This window comes from Thamnophis sirtalis, unplaced genomic scaffold (genome assembly GCF_051295495.1).
Source record: "Thamnophis sirtalis isolate CommonGarterSnake01/CBP01778 unplaced genomic scaffold, rThaSir2_p1.2 scaffold_14, whole genome shotgun sequence".
Taxonomy (NCBI): Eukaryota; Metazoa; Chordata; class Lepidosauria; order Squamata; family Natricidae; genus Thamnophis; species Thamnophis sirtalis.
Genome location: NW_028261394.1, coordinates 41,829,092 through 41,852,538, shown reverse-complemented (window position 1 = coordinate 41,852,538; position 23,447 = coordinate 41,829,092). Strand labels below are relative to the sequence as shown.

The 23,447-nt window shown below is 43.8% G+C and overlaps 1 long non-coding RNA gene across 2 annotated transcripts; it reads right to left on the bottom strand.

The window, feature by feature from the left end:
- Positions 1-282: 282 nt before the first annotated feature.
- LOC148042814 (uncharacterized) lies at positions 283-23,445 on the bottom strand. 2 transcript variants are annotated; one of them, XR_015698491.1, is made up of 5 exons: positions 22,715-23,445; positions 21,826-21,894; positions 19,712-19,807; positions 2,106-2,164; positions 283-463 (listed from the first exon to the last, which is right to left on the bottom strand). It is a non-coding gene; the product is annotated as an uncharacterized LOC148042814 (long non-coding RNA). The 2 variants fall into 2 exon arrangements; XR_015698490.1 differs by lacking the exon at positions 283-463 and having other exon boundaries at positions 2,017-2,164.
- Positions 23,446-23,447: the final 2 nt, after the last annotated feature.

The window sequence follows — 23,447 nt, the reverse complement described above, 5'->3', positions numbered from 1 at the left end:
TGAGTTGTGCTCAGTAGGGACGGAATTGGACAACTTGCCAAGGGACAATTCAACAATTTTATTTAATTATTGGAAATATTTTTTTTAAAAAAAATACATTTTGATTTTCGTCAATCACCATTTCATTTTGTCCCTCCTTTTGCATCCTTTATTTAATGATTCTGTTCTATCGCTTCTTTGGTATTATGTAACTTTTGTCCTGCGGTAAGTGGCGGATTGTTCCGTGGCGAGTTGGCCGTGGCAAAATGGCTTAAGCCTGTGTAGTGGAACCTCTGAAGAACTGGTGCGTCTTGTCTCCGCATGTAATTTTTATTTTTAGATTATTTTTTTTAGGAAGACAGATTGCCATTTGAGAGGAATTTGTAGAGCATGTTAGAAAACTGCTAGGTTCAAATAGCAGATGTACCAAGGGAACCTTTGATCTGATTCCGTACGCTAACTCTTATGATGTTCTGTGCTCTTCCTTGGTTTTAGAAACGAAAAAACCAGAGACGTTTCATTCTCAGATTTTTTTTCTAATAGGGTGATAAATAGCAATAGCAGTTAGACTTATATACCGCTTCATAGGGCTTTCAGCCCTCTCTAAGCGGTTTACAGAGTCAGCATATTGCCCCCAACAACAATCCGGGTCCTCATTTTACCCACCTCGGAAGGATGGAAGGCTGAGTCAACCCTGAGCCGGTGAGATTTGAACAGCCAAACTGCTGAACTGCAGTCAGCTGAAGTAGCCTGCAGTGCTGCATTTAACCACTGCGCCACCTCGGCTCTTAAAAACATGGCGTTCTGTGACACACCTGAAACAAACATAGTGTTTGCAGAAAAATTGTGCCTTTTGGAAGCCCTGTGACATCCTTGTCTGTGTGTGTGGCCACAATGATCTCACATGATTGTAATGTGCTATTTATCATTATACTAGCGTTGCCCAGATATTTATTTGTAGGGGGAAAATATCCAGACCAAATGTAATTTCTAATGTTGGATTTTCCTCCTTACCAGAGGGAGCCCACTTGTACTGTGAAGCCGTTACATAGCAACTCCACTGCGTTGTACACTAGAAGCCAGTAAAGCAGTATGGCACAGCAGGCTGTATCTTAACAGAAACCCCCTTCCCCAAGGGGTGTTAGGGGTGTCTTACCCCCCACAATATTTTTCTCCTGAGAGTAAGTCATCTGTGTACCCAGTTTGGTTGAAATTGATTAAGGTGTTCCAGAGTTATGCTGGAACACACACATACACACACACAAAAATACATACACACACAGATAATATCGAGAGTTCTGAAATCAAGGCTTAGCTTTTACGCAACCTGGATATCAGTGGACTTACTGTATTTTTCAGAGTATAAGATGCACAGGAGTATAAGACGCACCAAGGTTTTGAAGAGGCAATTTTTTTTTAAAAAAAGTTTTTGCACTCTGCAAACCTCCCAAAAACGGCCCACTTTTTGTGAAAATGAGCCCGTTTTTTTCCCAAAAAAGAGAGAGAGGCATAAATAACCTTTAGGGGGCTTGCAGAATGTTCTTGGGGGTTGGGATCCCCCAAAATGAGCAAAAAACAGGCCCGTTTTTTGTCAAATAAAATCCATGCATAGCCTGTAAGAGGCTTATAAAATATTCCTGGGGGTTTGAGGGGCAAAATTGAGCAAAAAAACGCTCATTTCTGCCCTCCCCAGCCCCCAGGAGCTCTTTGAAAGCCTTCTACAGGCTCTGCATGGCCATTTTGGTGAAGGGGATGGGGTTTCAGGAGCCAAAAATGCTGTATTCGGTGTATAAGACGCACCCAGATTTTCAGCCTCTTGAGGGAAAAAGGTGCGTCTTATACTCTGAAAAATACGATAAATAAGAAAGAAAGCGAGAGAGAGAGAAGGAAGGAAGGAAGGAAAACATTTTTTTTACAGCAGGCTCTTGAAGGATACCTATGATTTTTACAGGAGTCTCCTTGTAAATGATTTGGTAAGGTATGAACTTAACGTCTTCATAGTAGATGGTAATTTGCATGCAAAAATTCCAAATTCGTATGGGATGCCTGCCGTTAAACCTGGGAATGTTTCTGAAAATCTGGAGAACTGAGAACAAATAAGGACTGAACAATTTTTCTTTTCTTACCTGTTTCCGCCGTTTGAGTGCAAGACTCTTAAACACGTGTTTCACCTCCGCAGGAATTCCTTAAAAAAAATGATAATAGGTCTGTTTATATACTGCCAGCTGTTTTGTTTTTGTTCACTAAACAAAGCATTTTTCTGCAAAGAAGCTCATACCATGAGCAGATTGCGCAATGTGCTGACGTAAAGAACATGTCTATATACAGTATGAGATTTTGGGACTATGCAACAGCTATTGACTTCGTTAATTAAGAACTCCGGGCTAACGGTGGGAATGCAGGAGCCAATCTTTAATGGTCCGTGAAATAAAAGTCATTAAGGGGTGAATTGCCAGGAGAGTCTATTCACAGCAGGGCTGGGCTGCCTTTGTTATTTATGGAAACTGATCACGCTCCATTGATGCTTTAAATTTACAAAGCGGTAATTTGTGTTAAGTCATCCTGAGTGTGTGCTTTTGCATAACAAGCCAAGTGTTTCGCAGTGCAATCTAGTTTTTTTTTTTTTTAATTTTATTTTTTTTACAAAAGCCCTTGTGAGTTTTCAACAGCCCATTGGAAGACCACATATGGGTTGATATGGTTTGGTGCTTCTTTCTGGACTATAGTCTAAAGCAGTTGGTAAAATGCGCATCAACGGGTTAGGTTAGGTTTAGGTTTATTAGATTTATATGCCGCCCTTCTCCCAAGGACTCAGGGTGGCGTACAACATTAAAAGAAACACATAATACAAAAGTTTTTTTAAAAAAATTAGATAGAATATCCCAAACAGACCCAATTAGAATTGACAATAACATTTTTTTTAAAAAAAACAAACAAAACAAACAATGATCAATAATTTGTTTTGTTTTGTTCAGGCCAGGCTGGCTTGCTGGAAAAGCCAACTTTTTAAGGCGCGTCAGAAGGATCGGAGGTCGGGGATTATACGAAGCTCCGGGGGCAGCTCATTCCAGAGGGAAGGCGCTCCCACAGAGAAGGCTCTCCCCCTGGGGTCGCTAGCCGACACTGTCTGGCCGACGGCACCCTGAGGAGGCCAACTCTGTGGGATCGCACTGGACGATGGGAGGCTATCGGTGGGAGTAGCCACCAGTAGCGGAAGAACATAGAAATCTTTGAAGTGGAGACCAAGGCAGGTTCTTATATTTCAAACCAGCTTTGTTCCCTAACAGCTACAGTACCGGTAGTCCTCAAATTACAAATTCATTTAGTGATCATTCCAAGTTACATCACTGAAAAGAGTGACTTATGACCATTTTTCACACTTATGACCATGGCTCCATCCCCATGGCCATGTGATCAAAATTCAGACACTTGGCAACTGATGAATATGACAGCTACAGTGTCCCAGGATCATATGATCACCTTTTAGAAACACCTGACAAGCAAAGGCAATGGAGAAGCCACTATTCTGACTTCGGCTTCCCAAGGGCATGAAGCAAACTCCTTGTCCCTTTTATTACTTTACTGTGAATTCTGCTCATTCACCTCCAGCAAAGTCTTTCAAGGGAGGATTTACAGTCACAGACCTTATCTGGCTTGGAGAGGTGCCAGGCCGATCTCTGCAAAACTTGGCAAGGAGACTCGGAGAGACTAATTGTCTCCTGCAAACTCCACTCCCCTTCGCTCCTCTTTTCTTTCCTCTGGGAGGGGCCGTTTATCATCCACCTGTGGCCTTACTCCCAAGTCAACCCCTGTCCTTTAGCTGTTCCCTTTGGTGACTCCTGCACATGCGCACACTGGGAACAGGCTCCAGCTGTTCCTCTGCCTCACTGATGTCTGACTCTGAAGGCGGCTGACTCCACTGGACCCCCTTCCCCCCCCCCAAAGTCACATGAAAACATTTTTGGGCCCTCAGCCACCGACCTGCCTTTCCCACCATTGGCAGCGCCCCGTGATCACATGACCATGGTTGTGCCCAAAACTGGCTTCGACTTCCTGTTTCACGTTTTTTTTAATGGAGCTCTTTGTCTTTCAATCTTTCTAACACTGAATGTCTTGAGTAAAATTCCAACAAAGGGGGATCACATACAGGAGGTGAATAAGAACCCGCTTTGGTTCTGTTCTGTCTCCCCACTTAAAGGAACGCAAGACAAAACTCGAAAAGGCTAAAGTTGCATTTGCTAGTTTCCTGTACTTCAAAAAGGCTATAGGCAAAAGGTGTCCAACTCTTGGGAACTTTTAAGACCTGGGGACTTCAACTCCCAGAATTCCCCAGCCAGCATGGCTGGCTGGGGAATTCTGGGAGTTGAGGTCCCCCTGCTGGCTGGGGAATTCTGGGAGTTGAGGTCCCCCTGCTGGCTGGGGAATTCTGGGAGTTGAGGTCCCCCTGCTGGCTGGGGAATTCTGGGAGTTGAAGTCCCCAAGTCTTAAAAATTGCCAAGGGTGGACCTTCCTGCTATAGGCAAGACAATTTTGGTTCCCACAAGCTTAGAAGGCTCCCTACAGAGGTCTTCCTTTCATAACAATTGCCAAGTAGGTTTTCAAAATCTCCTGTGAAAGATAAACAAATGCGCAACATTTTTTCCCTACGTGGGAACAAGATAACATTAGGTTTTTGTTTTTTTTAGAATAGAGATGGCCGGAGCTAGCAATCTTTGATTTACTAGATTAAAACTCTGAAGTTCAGAACAAAAGTTTTCTGTTTGATCTGCACACATATACACACCCTAAAATAGGGGGAGGGTGTGATGGTTGAGGTGTGAGGCAAGGATGTTTGACTTCTCTTGCTCATATTCAAAGCAAAGTTGAACCAATCAACACGAAATGGTCTTGTGAAACCATTTCACCTGGGCGAGCGAGGGACGAATGCAAGGACGCATGCTCACAATTTGTCCATATAGGAATGGCCCTTTGCCAATTGAACTTGGTCTATTCCAATTAATACGAGCAAAGTTCTGTTGTAAACCTTTTAATACACTACAATAGCAGAGTTGGAAGGGACCTTGGAGGTCTTCTTGTCCAACCCCCTGCCTAGGCAGGAAACCCTATACCATTTCAGACAAATGGTTACCCAACATCTTCTTAAAGACTTCCAGTGTTGGGGCATTCACAAATTCCAGAGGCAAGTTGTTCCATTGATTAATTGTTCTAACTGTCAGGAAATTTCTCCTCTGTACTAAGTTGCTTCTCTCCTTGATTAGTTTCCACCCATTGCTTCTTGTTCTACCCTCAGGTGCCTTGGAGAATAGTTTGACTCCCTCTTCTTTGTGGCAACCCCTGATGATACAGCGACTTAGTCTGAGGGGGTCCTTGGTGCTCTCTGAGCTTGCTTGTTTTCTTGCAGACATTTCATTACCCAAACTAAGTAACATCATCAGTGCTAGAGGGGAATGGGGTTTGCGGAATGGAGGAGGAGGAGGAAGAAGAATAGCAATAGCAATAGCAGTTAGACTTATATACCGCTTCATAGGGCTTTCAGCCCTCTCTAAGCGGTTTACAGAGTCAGCATATCGCCCCCACAGTCTGGGTCCTCATTTCACCCACCTCGGAAGGATGGAAGGCTGAGTCAACCTTGAGCCGGTGAGATTAGAACCGCTGAACTGCAGATAACAGTCAGCTGAAGTGGCCTGCAGTACTGCACCCTAACCACTGCGCCACCTCGGCTCTTCAAGAAGAGGAAGGGGAGGAGGACTGTGGGGTCATATCACATAGTTGAAACAGGCATGGCAAGTTTCCCAGATCCCAAGGTCAAATTTGCAGCAGAGATTATGGTTCTTGGCTACGAAGAAATGGCATCTATGGATTGTGAATGCCCATCCAGGCTGCCAGATTTTGTTTGCAGCAGGGGGGGAAATCCAGCAGGTTCTCACAGGTTCTGGAGAACCGACAGCAGAAATTTTGAGTAGTCTGGAGAACCGGCAAATGCCACCTCTGGCTGGCCCCAGAGTGGGGTGGGAATGAGGATTTGGCAGTATCCTTTCCCCGGAGTGGGGTGGGAATGGAGATTTGGCAGTATTCTTCCCCGGCCACGCCCACCAAGCCATGCCTGCAGAACCAGTAGTAAAAATAATTGAATTTCACCACTGGTTTGCAGAATTAATCTTGGAATAATGGTGGAGCAAAACAGCATGTCCTCAAAACAAACAAACTTGCTGGAAGTGTAAAAAAGTACAAGGGAGGGACCTATTATCACATATGGTGGATCTGCCCGGAAACACAAAAATATTGGACAAAAATTTGGAAATGGGTGCAAGAAATTACAGGAGAACAGATAAAATACAAACCCAAAATCTTTCTACTGGGAATAACCAAAGGGAAATATACAAAGAAAATTAAGTACATATTAACACATCTGCTAAGTACAGCTAGATTAGCATTTGCCCAATGCGGGAAACAAAATAATACCCCCTCAGATGAATTAGTGATTAAAAAAACTTTGGATTGTGCAGAGATGGACAAATTAACACTGAAATTAAAGGATAAAGAAGAGTCGGAATATTATGAAATTTGGAACAATTGGTACAAATGGCTGCATAACAGGAACAAAATTAATTAAGCCAAAAAACTATATATAAATATATATAGAACTGTGTATAAAGGTGTGTAAATATAGAAGCGAAATATTATATACATGTACAGGTAGGATGACACAACAATGTTGATGTAATGACTGTAAGGTGTTGTAGAAGGGAAAAATAATAAAAAAAAATCTACAAAAAAAAAAAGAAAACAAACAAAATAGGAGAAATAACAATAATAATTAGATTTAAGGTAAGTAATTGCTGCATGAAGATCTTGGATCTCTTGTTACACCAGAGGTGTCCGACCTTGGCAACTTTTAAGGAACTGCAGACTTCAACTTCCAGATTTCCCCAGCCAGCCAGATTGGCTGAGGAATTCTGGGAGTTGAAGTCCACAGATGTTAAATTTGCCTAGGTTGGAAACCCCTGGGTTAAGTAAAGCCCTCGATCAGGTTAGGTCAGTGTTTCTCAACCTTGGCAAGTTGAAGATGTCCGGACTTCAACTCCCAGAATTCCCCAGCCAGCATTCGCTGGCTGGGGAATTCTGGGAGTTGAAGTCCGGACATCTTCAACTTGCCAAGGTTGAGAAACACTGCAATAGCAGTAGACTTATATACTGCTTCATAGGCCTTTCAGGCCTCTCTAAGCAGTTTACAGAGAGTCAGCATATTGCCCCCAACAATCTGGGTCCTCATTTTACCCACCTCGGAAGGATGGAAGGCTGAGTCAACCCTGAGTCGGTGAGATTTGAACCGCTGACCTGCTGATCTAGCAGTAGCCTGCAGTGCTGCATTTAACCACTGCGCTACCTTGGCACATAACTGGGTTAGGTGATAAGAAAGAAAGTTGTGTGAGCCTCTAAACAATCAAGTTTCTTTTGGAAACCCCTGTGGCTGAGCTTAGGGTGTGTATGTGTGTCTGTTTGTGTGTGTGTGGGGGGGGAATCATATATAAACTATTGCCACCAGATGGCGGTCAAACCTTGAAAATATCAAATGTTGAAGAAGGTGTCCTAGGAAGCCTCATGTTAGGTCAGTTACTGCAAATTTGGCAGAAATGCAACTGATTATTTGGGGTTTAAAAAAATAAGAAACAGAAAGAGGAACAAAATTGTTCCCCATATCCATCATTTAAACCTCAAGAAATCCTGCAAACAAACACACAGTCCGCCAAGAGAATTCAGGCATCTTGGCATCAAAAAATAAATAAATCAGGTGTTTTTTTTTCAGGATTTAGGATCAAGAAATCAGGATTTAGATCAAACTTGGCAACTTTAAGACTGTGGACTTCAACTCCCAGAATTCCGCAGCCAGTATGGTCGGCTAGGGGATTCTGGGAGTTCAAGTCCACAATCTTAAAGTTGCCAAGTTTGGAGACCTTTGATTTAGAGGTTGTGGGAGGCAAAGTTATGGATGTGAAATATAGAAATTTGTCTCCCACGTATTTCCCACTCCAGATCCCAGACTTAACCATCTCCCAAAATTCCTGATGCCAGTATCAAGGACACACAAAGTTTTTAAACCCAAATACAAAAATGTTCTTTTATCTATCATCTATCTTCTACCTCTATCTTCCATTTATTATCTATCAATCTATCTACTATCTCTATCCTTTCTTTCTTTCCTTTTCTCTTTTCTTTCTTTCCTTCCTTTCTTTTCTGTCTTTTCTTTCTTTTCCTTCCTTCCCTCCCTCGCTCTTTCCTTTCCTTTCTTCTATATCTAGGTAAAGGTAAAGGTTCCCCTCCCACATATGTACTAGTCGTTCCCGACTCTAGAGGACAGTGCTGATCTCCATTTCAAAGCCGAGGAGCCAGTGCTGTCCAAAGATGTCTCCGTGGTCATGTGGCCGGCATGACTAAACTCCCACCAAAGGTGGTTCCTATTTTTTTACTTACATTTTTTACATGCTTTCACACTGCTAGGTTGGCAGAGGCTGGGATAAGTAATGGGAGCTCACTCCGTTACGCGGCGCTAGGGATTCAAACCACCGAACTGCCGCTCTTTCTGATCAACAAGCTCAGCATCTTAGCCACTGAGCCACTGTGTCCCTTCTATATCTACTCTAAATCTCTATCTTCTATCTATCATCTGTCCTTTTTTTTTTTCCTATCTACTTTCTGCCTCCCAAATAATTTTGGTGACATTCCAACATCCCGTGATTTCGTTTCTTGTACGCATAACTTCGAAGTGGAGCACGAAAAGAATTGGACAGCCAGACTCTGAACTCCCGCCGTGGCACGACAAAACCGCGCTCGACTAAAGCGCGCCCGATTAAACCGCGTCGCTGATGTCATCAACAGGGCGACAACAGCGAGCGCGGAGAAAGAAGGGTGCTTTAAATAGCGCTTTGAAAGCAAGCCGATTCAACTTAAGGTAAGGGTTAGGCTTAGGGTTAGGTTTAGGTTAAGGGTTAGGGTTAGGTTTAGGATTAGGATTAGGTTTAGGTTAAGGGTTAGGGTTAGGTTTAGGGTTAGGTTAAGGGTTAGGGTTAGGTTTAGGGTTAGGTTAAGGGTTAGGATTAGGTTTAGGGTTAGGTTAAGGGTTAGGTTTAGGGTTAGGTTAAGGGTTAGGTTTAGGGTTAGGTTTAGGGTTAGGCTTAGGGTTAGGCTTAGGGGGGTTAGGTTTAGGTTTAGGGGTTAATTTTAGGTTTAGCGTTTACAGCGTGCTTCTGTCTCCACGCTGTTGTCGCCCTGTGATGACATCAGCCACGCAGTTTCGTCGAGCACGCTTTAGTCGAACGCGGTTTTGTGATGGAACCAACTCTTGCATCCTTCTCCACCTCATGCCCCTTTCCCCTCCTAGATCAGATCAGCGGCCCAATCCAAAGCCCAACGAAGACAAAATCGCACCCCGTGTTTTGAAGTCTTGCCCCCGGAGGACAGCAGATGGAGCCAGCATTCGGGGCATTTGGTGGCAGGCTTCCTGGGCCTTGTCGAGATGCGTCATTAATCTTTCAGACCTGTCTGTACAATTGGAAGGATTTGATATTACTCAGCCACGAGCATTTTTGGCGTGTGTAAAATAATAGAAGGCGCTCGAAAGCTTTGTTTACTCTGAAAGGACCAAAGAGAACTGCCAGCAGATTTTTGTCACAGAGCCAACCAACATTTTGAGGCTGCATTGGGGGAGTGGGGGGGGGAAGGATGGAGGGTGTCCTTTGCTCCTACTTGCCTTGTTACACCATCATCTGTGGGATGCAACCAAAGGTCTTTCCTGCAGGGATCCTTCCATAATGTGGCATTCATTGCTGGCTTGCAAGAAGCCACCCAAATGAATATTTCATACCGAGAAGGCAACAACAACAACAACAACTGATGCTGGGTTGTATTGCAGGGAAACAAGCACACACAGTACGGGTGTATCTTCACACAAGCTGTCTTCTGGCCTTGTTTCAACAACCTATCCAATGAACACAATTGAGCAGGGAGCAGGGCAGTTCACACGCTACCCAGAAGGCTAAGCAGGCCAGGCTTTGGGAAGGCAGCTGGATGGGTGGGGGCAAAAGACGGGATGGAGGCAAGTTGGGGGACACAGGTCTCTTCTTAGCGACGACACTGACCCACAACCCATGCACACACACACACACCCCACCAGCATTTCACTTCCCAATCACCCTCACCTGATGGGACCTTCCCCATCACAAGATCCAACACAAGACCTTTGCCTGATAGGACCCACACCTGATCCATTAAAGGCCCTCATCTGACGGGACTTCCCCATCACAAGCTCCATTACAGGACTCTCAGACAAAGGGTTATCCAACATCTCCTTAAGGACTTCCAGTGTTGGGGCATTCACAAATTCTGGAGGCAAGTTGTTCCACTGATTAATTGTTCTGTCAGGAAATTTCTTGGAAGTTGCTTCTCTCCTTGATTAATTTCCACCCGTTGCTTCTTGTCCTGCCCTCGGGTGCTTTGGAGAATAGCTTGACTCCCTCTTCTTTGTGGCAACCCCTGAGATATTGGAAGACTGCTAGCATGTCTCCCCCAGTCCTTCTTTTCATCAAACTAGACATACCCAGTTCCTGCAACCGTTCTTCATATGTTTTAGCCTCCAGTCCCCTAATCCTCTTTGTTGCTCTTCTCTCCACTCTTTCTAGAGTCTCCACATCTTTTCTACATCGTGGCGACCAAAACTGAATGCAGTATTCCAAGTGTGGCCTTACCAAGGCCTTATAAAGTGGTATTAACACTTCACGTGATCTTAATTCTATCCCTCTGTTTATGCAGCCTAGAACTGTGTTGGCTTTTTTGGCAGCTGCTGCCCACGGCTGGCTCCTATTTAAATGGTTGTCCACTAGGATTCCAAGATCCCTCTCACAGTTACTACTATTGAGCAAGGTACCACCTATACTGTCCCTGTGCCTTTCGTTTTTCTTGCCTAAATGTAGACCCTTACTCTTTTCACCATTGAATTTCATTTGATTAGATAGTGCCCAATGTTCAAGTCTGAACATTGAGGGTCCCATATCACCTGGTAGGACCCTCACCTGTCATGCCTTCCCCACCATAAGACCTACTGACCACAGAAAGCCTTTATAAGCAGAGGAACACTGACATTGGCATCCCCTAAACTCCGCTGAAGATGTTACCTAGCTTGAAAATGAAACGTTTGGAAACCAACCCACCAGCTCGAAGAACGAACCTCCACCCTCATCCTACAGCCGAGCTACAGATACAACCTGGCTGACTTTTGGGAATTGAAGTCCACAAGCCTTTTAAAAAGAAAACATTTTTGTTATTAAGTATTATAAAATACAAAAGTAAACACAAGAGCAGTGGGAAGGGAGGGGGAGAGGGAAAAAGGAAGAGAGGAAAGGTAGGGAAAAGGAAAGAAAAAGAAGCAGGGACTTCCGACTCTCTCCGCTGCAGTAAAATAAGGCATCAAATCACAACTCCTTGTTTTTTCCATAGTAATATGAACAAGTCATTTCTATAAAGATCGATCAATCTAATCCGTAAAAGCCAAAGTCAAACTTTCATTCTTTTCCACACCAAGCATGAAGTCCAGAAATGGTTTCCACGTGGAATCAAAAGTACTTGTGTTCTTTTCTTTAATCAGAGTATTAAAGTAGTATTTCAGCCAACTCCATCAACTTCTGCAAGTCCACAAGTCTTAAGGGTGCCAAGGTTGCAGACCCCTCTGTGTACATATCAGTGGTGGGTTTCAAAAAAATTTCAAACCTACTCTGTGGGTGTGGCCTCCTTTGTGGGAGTGGCTTGCCAGCCATGTGACCTAGTGGGAGTGGCTTGCCAGCCATGTGACTTGGTGGGAGTGGCTTGCCAGCCATGTGTTCTCTCTCTCTCTTTCTCTTTCTCTCTTTCCTTCCCTTTGTCTCTCTCTCCCTTTTTCCTTTTTTTCTTTCATCTCTCTCTCACTGTTTCTTTCTTTTTTTCTTTTTTTCTTTATTTCTTTCTCCTTCTCCTTCTCCTTCTCTCTCTCTCTGTATGTGTGTGCGTGTCAGTGGTGGGTTTCAAACATTTTTTAAACCTCTTCTGTAGGTGTGGCCTGCTTTCTGGTGGAACCTCTTCTAATCGGTTCGGTAGATTTGACGAACCGGTTCTACCGAACTGGTGCGAACTGGTAGGAACCCACCTCTGGTACATAGGTAAAGGTTCCCCTCGCACATATGTACTAGTCATTCCAACTCCAGGGGGTGGTGCTCATCTCCGTTTCAAAGCGGAAGAGCCAGCACTGTCCGAAGACGTCCCCGTGGTCATGTGGCTGGCATGACTCAGCCCCGAAGGTGCACAGGACGCTGTTCCCTTCCCACCAAAGGTGGTTCCTATTTTTCCAACTTGCATTTTTTACGTGCTTTCGAACTGCTAGGTTGGCAGAAGCTGGGACAAGTAACGGGAGCTCACTCTGTTACGCAGCGCTAGGGATTCGTTCGAACCGCCGACCCTTCTGATTGACAAGCTCAGCGTCTTAGCCACTGAGCCACCGCATCCCACTCTGTGTACATATGGAACTATAATTAAGCAGGATCCCTTCCTTCAGAACCTCCAAGGTATTCTCATTTGAGAAGCTTGGCGTTCTCCCTAAAGAGCACATGGATCTCTGAGCATGAGAAGCATCTCATTCTTGACCTCCACAGGGAAACTCAGTAGCTCAGGCTGGAGTGCTTTGCATGCAGAAACTCCCCAGTGAATTCCTGGCATCTTCTGCTGGAATGACCACGCAGCAGGGGATGGGAACCATCTTGGCCAAAAACCCTGCTTCAAGAGCTGTTCTCACTGTCAGGAAATTTCTTGGAAGTTGCTTCTCTCTGTAGGGCATGCACCTGATTAACCAAGAGCATAAAGCTGGACGAAGACAAGTTACTGTATTTATAGAGTGATGATGTCACATCTATCGCAATACAATTCTAGAACTATGGGACAACCTCTGAAGGCCCCTAGAAGGAGTTTTCTGATTCTAGCACTATGCTCCAGAAGTGTGAAAGCTATCGTGTTTGGGATGCAGTCTGGAAGAATAGACTAGAATAGAATAGAATGTGAATTTGGATAGGATAGGATGGGGATAGAGGGATAGGGATAGGATGACCTTAGAGGTCTTCTAGTCCAACCCCCTGCTTAGGCAGGAAACCCTACACCACTTCAGACAAATGGTTATCCAGCATCTTCTTAAAAATGTCCAGTGTTGGAGCATTGACAACTTCTGGAGGCGAGTTGTTCCACGGATTAATTGTTCTAACTGTCAGGAAATTTCTCCTCAGTTCTAAGTTGCTTCTCTCCTTGATTAATTTCCACCCGTTGCTTCTTGTTCTGCCCTCAGGTGCTTTGGAGAATAGCTTGACTCAGTCTTCTTTGTGGCAGCCCCTGAGATATTGGAACACTGCACTCATGTCACCCCCCGTGCGTCTTTTCATCAGAAACCAAGATGATAGAAGCCTACATATCAGATCTAGAAGTTGAACTGTTCCAAGCACGATCTGAAAGAATCCAAGTCTCCAAACAGGTATACAAATAAATTGGGTCTAGTTAAATTGGCAGCGGTGTTGGTGTTGGCCTTGGTCTCGATTTTAGTCTGGCCACTTCTACAGCTTTCATCCAGCCTCAGCTGTCCACTGCTTTAGTCTACAAAACGTGTTTCCATGAATCCAGAGCTCCTCAAGGACAAGGAGATTTATAGGCCGCCACACTGCGGAAGACTGCTGATCTCCAGAGACAGAACTTCATCCCTTGCCTTCAGAGTGACAGCCTGTGTGTGTCTCTGATCCAATCGGTGGGATCTGCTAGCATGGATTAAGAATTGATCTTCTTAAGAGCCGAGGTGGCGCAGTGGTTAAATGCAGCACTGCAGGCTACTTCAGCTGACTGCAGTTCTGCAGTTCGGCAGTTCAAATCTCACCGGCTCAGGGTTGACTCAGCCTTCCATCCTTCCGAGGTGGGTAAAATGAGGACCCAGATTGTTGTTGGGGGCAATATGCTGACTCTGTAAACCGCTTAGAGAGGGCTGAAAGCCCTATGAAGCGGTATATAAGTCTAACTGCTATTGCTATTGCTATTATCGCTTCACGGCCAGTCGATAGGATTCGAAGCCAGTATTCTGCGCAGGTGTTCAGTTTTCACGGGTTAGGGAGGAAAACGGCGTGGTTTTACATTTTTTTAAAACATTGCTGGAAAGCCATCAAAAGAAGCCAGAGCTAAAGCAGATTGTCATGTTACTTGGAAACTTAGCGTTAGACGCTAATGCATTACTGAACCGATGCCAAGTTCCTTCTGCGCAGCCCAGGGGAGGAGGAGGAAAAAAAAAAAGCAGAACTGACAGTTTATTCTGGGATCCGCTCCGTAGCATGTGTGCCATCCTGGGAAATGCCAAGATAACAAAGAGTGCACAGATAACCCAAGTCAATTAGGAGTAATTGCTCAGTAGTTAGGATACAAGCACTCCCTTCATGGGGGAGGTTTCTTTACAAGCAGCGCGGAGATTGGCAGAAGAATAAAAATAAATTCTGCAGCCGCGCTCTAGTACGCTGTACAGAGAATGCCACTTTTCATAGGCATCCAGATACCCTGCCACTTTTTTTAAAACTTAAAACAAAAAGATATTTCAGTTAATATCGGAACAAAAGGGCTCTTGATGGGAGCTGGACCGATAGGAACAACTTAAGAGGGAATGGGAGGGACAGCAGTGAAATATTACCAAGTTGTTAAAACTTTCCACATTGGTCCCAATTTTCTTCCCAAATCTATCATGTTCAGGCAGCTGCTTACCCAATGCCACTCAAAAGATGGAGAGAAACAGCTGTCCATCAGAACGTCATGCTACTCAAGAGTTTGCAGCTTTTGAAGATCTGAGTCTCCTTCTTACAATTTTTTCTTTTTCTCTAAAGAAAAGGAAATCCATACGTAGAAAATGAGGCCGGGTAATTAATTCTGAAAAGCATCCCATGCAGGGATGAAATTCAGCACGTTCTGGAGAACCGGTAGTGGAAATTTTGAGTAGTTTGGAGAACCGGCAAATGCCACCTCCAGCTGGCCCCAGAGTGGGGTGGGAATGGAGATTTTGCAGTATCCTTTCCCCAAGGAGTGGGAAAGTAATGGGGAGTTTGCAGTATCCTTCCCCTTCCATGGCCACCAAGTCACACTCACAGAACTGGTAGTAAAAAAAAAAGAATTTCACCACTGATCCCATGTTAAAATTGGTCTGGGGAAAATTATTGAAATTAACTGGAATTTTCTAGTAAAAACAGAAAAGAACATTTATTGAAGGTGTTTGTAACAATGGGGTTTGGTCAAAGATGGCAGTCATGGCTGCACAATTAAGTCGTTTTAGTGAGTGTCGTATAGGTATGGGTTGTTCTTGACTTGTGACAGTGACGTGGAGGCAAGGGAGGCAGAGCCTCACCACTGTCATCATGAAAAAAAAATGTAAAAGGAAAAAGGCAAGAGCTGAGGTCAGGCTGAGCTAGTTGCTGCCAGAGTCACTCTGCTCCCTCCAATCCAACTTTGTGTGTCTGTGTGTCTGTGTGTGTTTGTTTGTTTGAGAGAGAGTTTGTTTGAATCAGAGAGGGAAGGGGGTAGGAGAGATAGTCCAATCCAACTTCTGTGTGTGTGTGTTTGAGAGGGGGGGAGGGAGGGAGAGAGGGAGGAAGGAGGGGAAGGGAGAAGAAAAAGAAAGAAGGAAACTTATTTTGCAAAGGAGAAAAACAAATGCTGTCGGTTTAAATCGGAACTGAGCATGCCTGGCTGTGGAATTCTGGGAGTTGAAGTCCACAAGTCTAAAAAAATTTGTGTCAGTGCCTCACCAGCCATAAACCTCACCATACGTCACTAACTTGTGACCACAGTGGAGCCCCCAATTTATGTTGCTAAGTGAGACATTTGTGAAAGGAGTTTTGCCCCATTGCATTGCCTTTCCTGCCTCAGTTGTTAAGTGAACCTCTGCAGGTGTTAAATTAGTAACACGGTTGTTAAGTGAATCTGACTCCCCACCCCCACCCCATTGACTCAGAAGGTCAGAAAAGGGGATCACACGTTTTGGGACACTGCAACTGTTATAAAATGTGCCAAGGCTCCGAATTTTGATTGCTTGAACCACGAGAATATTGCAACAAGTATGAAAAACAGCACTTTTTTTTAGTGACTTCAAACTGCCATTAAATGAACTGTTGTAAGTTGAGAATTACCAGTAGGCTAACTTTGTTTTAGGGACACAGTGGTTCAGTGTCTAAGACGCTGAGCTTGTCATTCAGAAGGTTGGTAGTTCAGCGGTTCGAATCCCTAGCGCCGCGTAAACGGAGTGAGCTCCCATTACTTCTCCCAGCTTCTGCCAACCTAGCAGTTCGAAAGCAGGTAAAAAATGCAAGTAGAAAAATAGGAACCATCTGGTGGGGAGGGAACAGTGTTCCGTGCGCCTTCGGCCTTTAGTCATGCCGTCCACATGACCACGGAGATGTCTTTGGACAGCGCTGGCTCTTCGGCTTTGAAACGGAGATGAGCACCGCCCCCTAGAGTCAGGAACGACTAGCACATATGTGCGAGGGGAACCTTTACCTATATCCTGCTTTTATTAAAACAAACAAAGAAATGGTAGGTATTTGCCCCTCCCCCTCAAAAGGTGTTAATGATTACCCCCCACCCCCCCTCTCCTTGCTCCATTGATTAATTTCTTAGTTCAATAACAATCAGCTGCCCTGGGAAATGTTTGTGAATATTTTATGCCATGTAAAACATCTGGATCCAATTTAGACCAGCAACATTTGTGAGTTAAGCTGGCGTTTTGCCAAACCACTCCAGGCAATTCAGATGCTCCGTTTGCAATTTTTTATTTTTTATTTTGCTTGGGAGATAAATTTACTATCAATTTAGTTTTGCCGCAAGTAATTTAGGAGGCAGGCTTGCCTCCGAGCACTTAGTATCTCAGGGGCAACAAGGAGATGAAACTGCCACTTCAAAGTAAAGTTCCTCTAAGGTGGAATGAGGGAATTATTAGGGAATACCTGTCTAGGATCAATCACGGAACGGAAAAATCTTAAATTTCTTAAATCTGCAAAATACAGGAAGTCCTCAACATACAACCACAACCGAGCCCAAACATTTGTTAAGTGTTTTGCCTCATTTTACGACCTTCCTTGCCACAGTCGTTAAGTGAATCTCTGCAGTTGTTAAGTTAGTAACACGGTTGCTGAGTAAATCATTGACTTTGCTTGCCAAAGGGTTGCAAAGGGAGATCATGTGACTTAGGGGCACCGGAACCGTCATAAATATGAGTCACTTGCCAAGTGTCTGGATTTTGATTACGTGACCATGGGGATGCTACAACCATCGTAAGCATGAAAATGAGTATCTTTTTTCAGTGTCGTAACTTTGAATGGTCACTAAATGGACTGTTGTAAGTCGAGGACTTGTTATGAAGTGACAGGTCGGAAAAGGACGTGTTGATGCAGGCAATTCTCTTTGCATCTGAAGGGAAAGATGGCGATCATGCCAAAAAAGCCATATACATCTTAGATAGCAGTGACGTGCGGTGAGGTTTATGGCTGGTGAGGCAAAAAGAAAGAAAGCCGCTTTTGCCCGACCCGCCTCTATGTCCGACATAGAGGTGTCCAGCCTCTATGTCGGAATTGGACATAGCGGCGGGGTGGGCAAAAGCCGCTTTCTTTCTTTTGTGGCAAAAGAAAGAAAGCGCCAGCCCGCCAACAGAGGCAGATAAAAGACTCGCCTCTGCTGGCGGGCTGCCCCGACACAGAGAAAGAAAGCTGGCGGGCTGCCCTCCCTGCCTCTCCTACTCCCTTCCCTCTCTTCTCAAACAAACTTTCTCTCAAATTGAGTATTTGTTTGAGTGAAGAAACACACACACACACACACACACACACACACACACACACAAATTACGTACAATTACTTACAAATTAAATTTATTTTGAATTCCTTCCCCTCCCTCCGACCCACATACCTTTTGACAGAAGGGATTACAAGCAATAAAGTTTCCAGCTGTTTCACAATCACAGAGGATTTCAACTCTGCTCTTGCCTGCCATCATGAAAATGTAAAAGGAAAAAGGCAAGAGCTGCTGAGGTCAGGCTGGGTTAGCTGCTGCCAGAGTCCCCAATGGATGACTCTGCTTAACTGTTTAAAAAAGCCTGTATAAAAAAAATGCCCTCTACAGGAGGAGGCAGGAGAACCACGTGCCTCATCTACATAAGGAATTTTTCGGCTTTTAACCCTTGCTTAACTCTGCTCGAGTGATCATAAAGTCAGACTAAATGAGGCATGTGGTTCTCCCACCTCCTCCTGTAGTGGGCACTTTTTTTAGAGGCTTTTTTAAACAGTTAAGCACTAAGCAGAGTCATCCACTGTGACTCTGGCAGCAACTAGCTCAGCCTTTTTCCTTTTACACTTTTTTTTCTTTTCATGATGACATTGGTGAGGCTCTGCCTCCCCTGACTGCATGTCACTGATAGATAAATAGAAAGATAAATAGATAGATAGATAGATAGATAGATAGATAGATAGATAGATAGATAATTATTTATTATACATTAAACAGCAAGGCAATTTGAGACTTTTAGAGTATTGTTTTTCAAGGGGAATAAGCAACATAATGACTGTAATCAGAAATATTTTTAATAAGCATGTTGGTATAATGGGAAGGCAAGGCACAATGGGAGGTAATTTAAAACTATGTTAGTTTTCCAATATTGCTTCCCCCCCCCTCTTTCTCTTTTATTTTTATTCCTTTTTTCCACCAAACATAAGAGATTTCTAGTTTTGCTTTTTGAAATGACATAACGAACTTCAAATTCCATGAAAAATTTTTTGTATCCAGGCTATCCTTTGTGCTGTTTCATACGATAAAAATTATGGGCTGGATTCAGACCTTGTTCTAATGACAACAGACCCTCTTCAGTCAATGGGATTAATCTGAAGGTTGGATCTAATTCTCTACATATTGAGGATGTCTAATTTCGAAATTTGTTCTAGTTATGTCTATTTTCACTTTCTCTTTCTCATTCTTCCTTCTCGTCCTTTGTTTTCTCTTCACTCGGGAAGTTCGCTAAACTCTCCAAGGAGCAAAATCCTAAGGAATTCCTGCTCTTTGGCAACCATCAGTCAATTCAATTGATAAAATAATAGATCAAAGACCAGTTCCGTTTGCCAAGGCTCCATTTATCACCAGCAAATTGTTCCAGCTTTTTAATATCTAATCCTTTAAAGAGGAAGGTAGTAAGCTACATGCTAAGGCTTGCCACTCGGTCAAAATCAACTTTTGGGGCATTGTAGGGCCTCAATCCAATTTTGCAAATTCTGCTGGTGCTGAGTGAAGGAGAGAAGCAACTTAGAACTAAGGAGAAATTTCGTGACACTGAGAGCAATTAATCAGTGGAACAACTTGCTTCCAGAAGTTGTAAATGCTCCAACACTGGAAGTCTTTAAGAAGATGCTGGATAGCCATTTGTCTGAAATGCTCTATGGTTTCCTGCCTAAGCAGGGGGTTGGATTAGAAGACCTCCAAGGTCTCTTCCAACCATGTTATTCCATTCTATTCTTTTAGCCCACCTCAAGCCCCTAGCATCTCTGGTCCTTCAGAATAAGGAACAGGCAGCAGAAATGCTGTGAGTCTCATTAATTCAGTGCTAAATAAAAAGATATTCAGCACTATTGACAGAGGGGATTACAAGCAATAAAGTTTCTCCGGAACCCTTACCTGCTAAAACATATTCAGAGAAAGAACTGGATCACTCTGAAGTGGAGAAGATTAAGGGGAAGGCAACGGTATTCTTCAAACACTTGAAAGTTTATCCTGCAAAAGGGGGATAACGTTATTTATCTTTGCTTTAAGTAATCTTGCAGCCTAGATATTTTAAACTACAACCTCATTGAAACTTCCAATTGCATGTTCAATCCAAGGACAATAGAAGTTTTATTTTTATTTTATTTATTTAGTCAAGCATGAATTAGATAACAGATGTATGTATAAACATAATTTGTATTATGGATACAAATACAAGGGAATATTAGGATGGGGACGGTAGGCACTCTGGTGCGCTTATACATGCCCCTTAAAGAACTTAAAACTTGCTCTTTTGTTGTTGTTGTTGTTGTTAGCTGTGAAGTTGTGTCCGACCCATCGCAACCCCATGGACAATGTTCCTCTAGGCCTTCCTGTCCTCTACCATCCTCTGGAGTCCATTTAAGCTCATGTCGACTACTTCGGTGACTCCATCCAGCCACCTCATTCTCTGTCATCCCCTTCTTCTTCTGCCCTCCATCGTTCCCAGCATTAGGCTCTTCTCCAGTGAGTCCTTCCTTCTCATCAGGTGGCCAAAGTATTGGCGTTTCCTCTTCAGGATCTGGCCTTCTAAAGAGCAGTCAGGGTTGATCTCCTCTAGGACTGACTGATTTGATGGCCTTGCAGTCCAAGCGACTCACGGGAGTCTTCTCCAGCACCGGAGTTCAAAGGCCTCCATTCCTATGGTTCAACCTTCACACCCATACACCTCTTTTACAACTCTGAGTTATTGTCTCCGTAGTTGGCAGATTTCAAGTAAAAAAAACAAAACCTGGGGAAATTAAGAATTGTTCAACCACGCAATAGTTTGCCTTTGGAAATACCAAGTTCTCCTTTGCCGGAGATCCTGATATGGAAGTTGATGGGGTTGGAATACAGGTAGTCCTCGACTTATGACCACAATTGAGCCCAACACTTATGTTGCTAAGTGAGAAATTTGTTCTCACTTAGCCCCATTTGCCCCATTCTGCTCCATTTTATGACTTTTCTTGCCGCCTTTGTTAACGAGTGAATCACTGCAGTTGTGAAATTAGTCACACCCTTGTTAAACGAATCTGGCTTCCCTCGTTGACTTTGCTTGTCAAAAGGTCACAAAAGGGGATCGCGGGACCCCAGGACACTGCAACCAGTCATACGTGTGAGTCAGTTGTCAAGCATCAAGATTATAAAATAAATACATGAACACACGGCAGTTGCCAAGCGTCCAAGTTTTGATCACGTGACCGCTGGGATCCTACAATGGGCGTAAGTGTGAAAAATGGTCCTAACTCCCTTTTTTTCAGTGCCGTTGCAACTTTGAACGGTCACTAAATGGACTGTTATAAGTCGAGGACTACCTCTAGAAGACCTTCAAAGCTCCCTTCACTGGAGCAAAAATTCAAGGACCATTGGCATCTTCCATTTCAGATCAGCGGGTTGGATTGGATGACCTCTAAGATCCCTCCTGGCGCGAAACCCTTTTGAATTTCCCGCCTGAAGCTGAACGAGGGACTTGTAGTCCAGACTGCCAAGTAAGCCTTGGGGGAAAAGCTTTCACTGAGCTTCCTTCGCTTGCCAATTTCTGGAGCGTTATACTCTCACAGTAAAAAAAAAAGGCATTGCTCTTGGATGCAAGCAGAGCCATTGCAAACACAGCCTAATTTTGTAAATATTTTCTCATTTTTACACTCGCGATGCGAAGGCCCCTCAATTGCCAGTGAGAAAAAGGAACCACAATAATAGAGGATTGCGGAGGGGGGTGGGTGGGTGTTATCCCCATTTCCTAATGAATATTCAGGAAAAAAAATCTTGCTAAATTTGTTTAGACTCTTTGGGACACAATTCTTTTGCAGAGTGCTTAGCTTTGTGGGTCACGGGGGCCCAATGGCTAAGACTCTGAGCTTGTCGATCAGAAAGGTCGGCAGTTCAGCGGTTCGAATCCCGAGCGCCGCATAACGGAGTGAGCTCCCGTCACTTGTCCCAGCTTCTGCCAACCTAGCAGTTCGAAAGCACGTAAAAAATGCAAGTAGAAAAATAGGAACCACCTTTACCTGGTCTTGTGCAGGCAGCCCAGATTTCTATCGTAGGGTTAAACCAGGAGGCCAAGAGAGAAATGAGATCTAGAAACAACCAGAGCCAAAAAATTATAGATTAGTGGCTTGTTTATTTGAACCCCCCATTGACTGTTTATTTGTACATCTCAAATATCATATTTACTAAGTATTTACTCAGTAAATATTTACTAAGACGGTGTTACTATTCTTCTCATCCTTTCTATTACTTATCTCCTTCTACTTATGACTTACTTGCTGCTTGTCTCTTTACGATTTATATTGTTTAGTTTCCTAAATGATTTGGATTGCATATATAGTATCCTATGACTATCACTGTGTTGCATCTTATGATTCTTGACGAATGTATTTTTTATGTACGTTGAGAGCTTATGCACCGAAGACAAATTCCTTGTGTGCCCAATCACACTTGGCCAATAAAGAATTCTTATTATCAGTGGCTAAGACGCTGAGCTTGTCGATCAGAAAGGTCGACAATTCGGCGGTTCGAGTACCTAGCGCTGCGTAACGGAGTGAGCTCCTGTTACTTGTCCCAGCTTCTGCCAATCTAGCAGTTCTAAAGCACGTAAAAAATGCAAGTAGAAAAATAGGAACCATCTTTGGTGGGAAGGTAACACGAATTCCATGGTTCACCGACAAAAGGGCGAACGACAAAACCGCGGTGACAAAACCGCGTGTTCTAAAGCGCTCCGACAAATGAGCGCTGAATTGCTCCGACAACAGCACGGCAACAGAAGCGCGCTGTAAAACGAAACCTAACCCGAAACCTAACCCTAAACGTAACCCTAACGCTAACCGTAATGCTAACGCTAGCCCTAAACGTAACGCTAAACGTAATGCTAAACCTAATCCTAAACGTAACCCTTACCTTAAGTTAAATCGGCTTTCTGTCGCCGCGCTGTTGTAAAGCACCCTTCTGTCTCCGCGCTGTTGTCACTGTGCTGTTGTCGGCGCGTTGATGACATCACAGTTTTAGCGACGCGGTTTTGTCAACACGGTTTTGTCGTGCGCGGTTTTGTCGGGTCACGGCGTTCCATGCGTCCTCAGCATTCAGTTATGCTGGCCACATGACCACGGAGACATCTTCGGACAGCGCTGGCTCTTTGGCTTTGAAACGGAGATGAGTACCGCCCCCTAGAGTCGGGAACGACTAGCACATATGCGCAAGGGGAACCTTTACCTTACCTATTATCCATCTGCTTTCCCAGGCCAAAATAAATAGAAGTGAATTTACAAAATAAACAAGAATAGAATTTACTGCCAAAAAGCAGTAAATAAAAAAAATGTAAACTATTTAATATTGAAAATGCTAAGACTGCTCAGGAAATTAGGTAACGAATATGCACATGGCGGATTTACAATACTATAAACAGAAATAAAGACTTTTTATTTTGTGTAGGACGGAAACTTCCTGCAAACATTATAATAGATGAGTGGCTTTGTATTTGTGCAATTTGTGATATTTTTTTTTAAAAAACCTCTTGTTTTATTTTCTCCCTTGATCTGGGCATCCTCCTGCCCGGGTTGTCAGACTAAGCCACCATTGCCGGACTAATAAACCAAGGTTTCTTCACAAGGGCGAACTCCGACATAACGAAGTC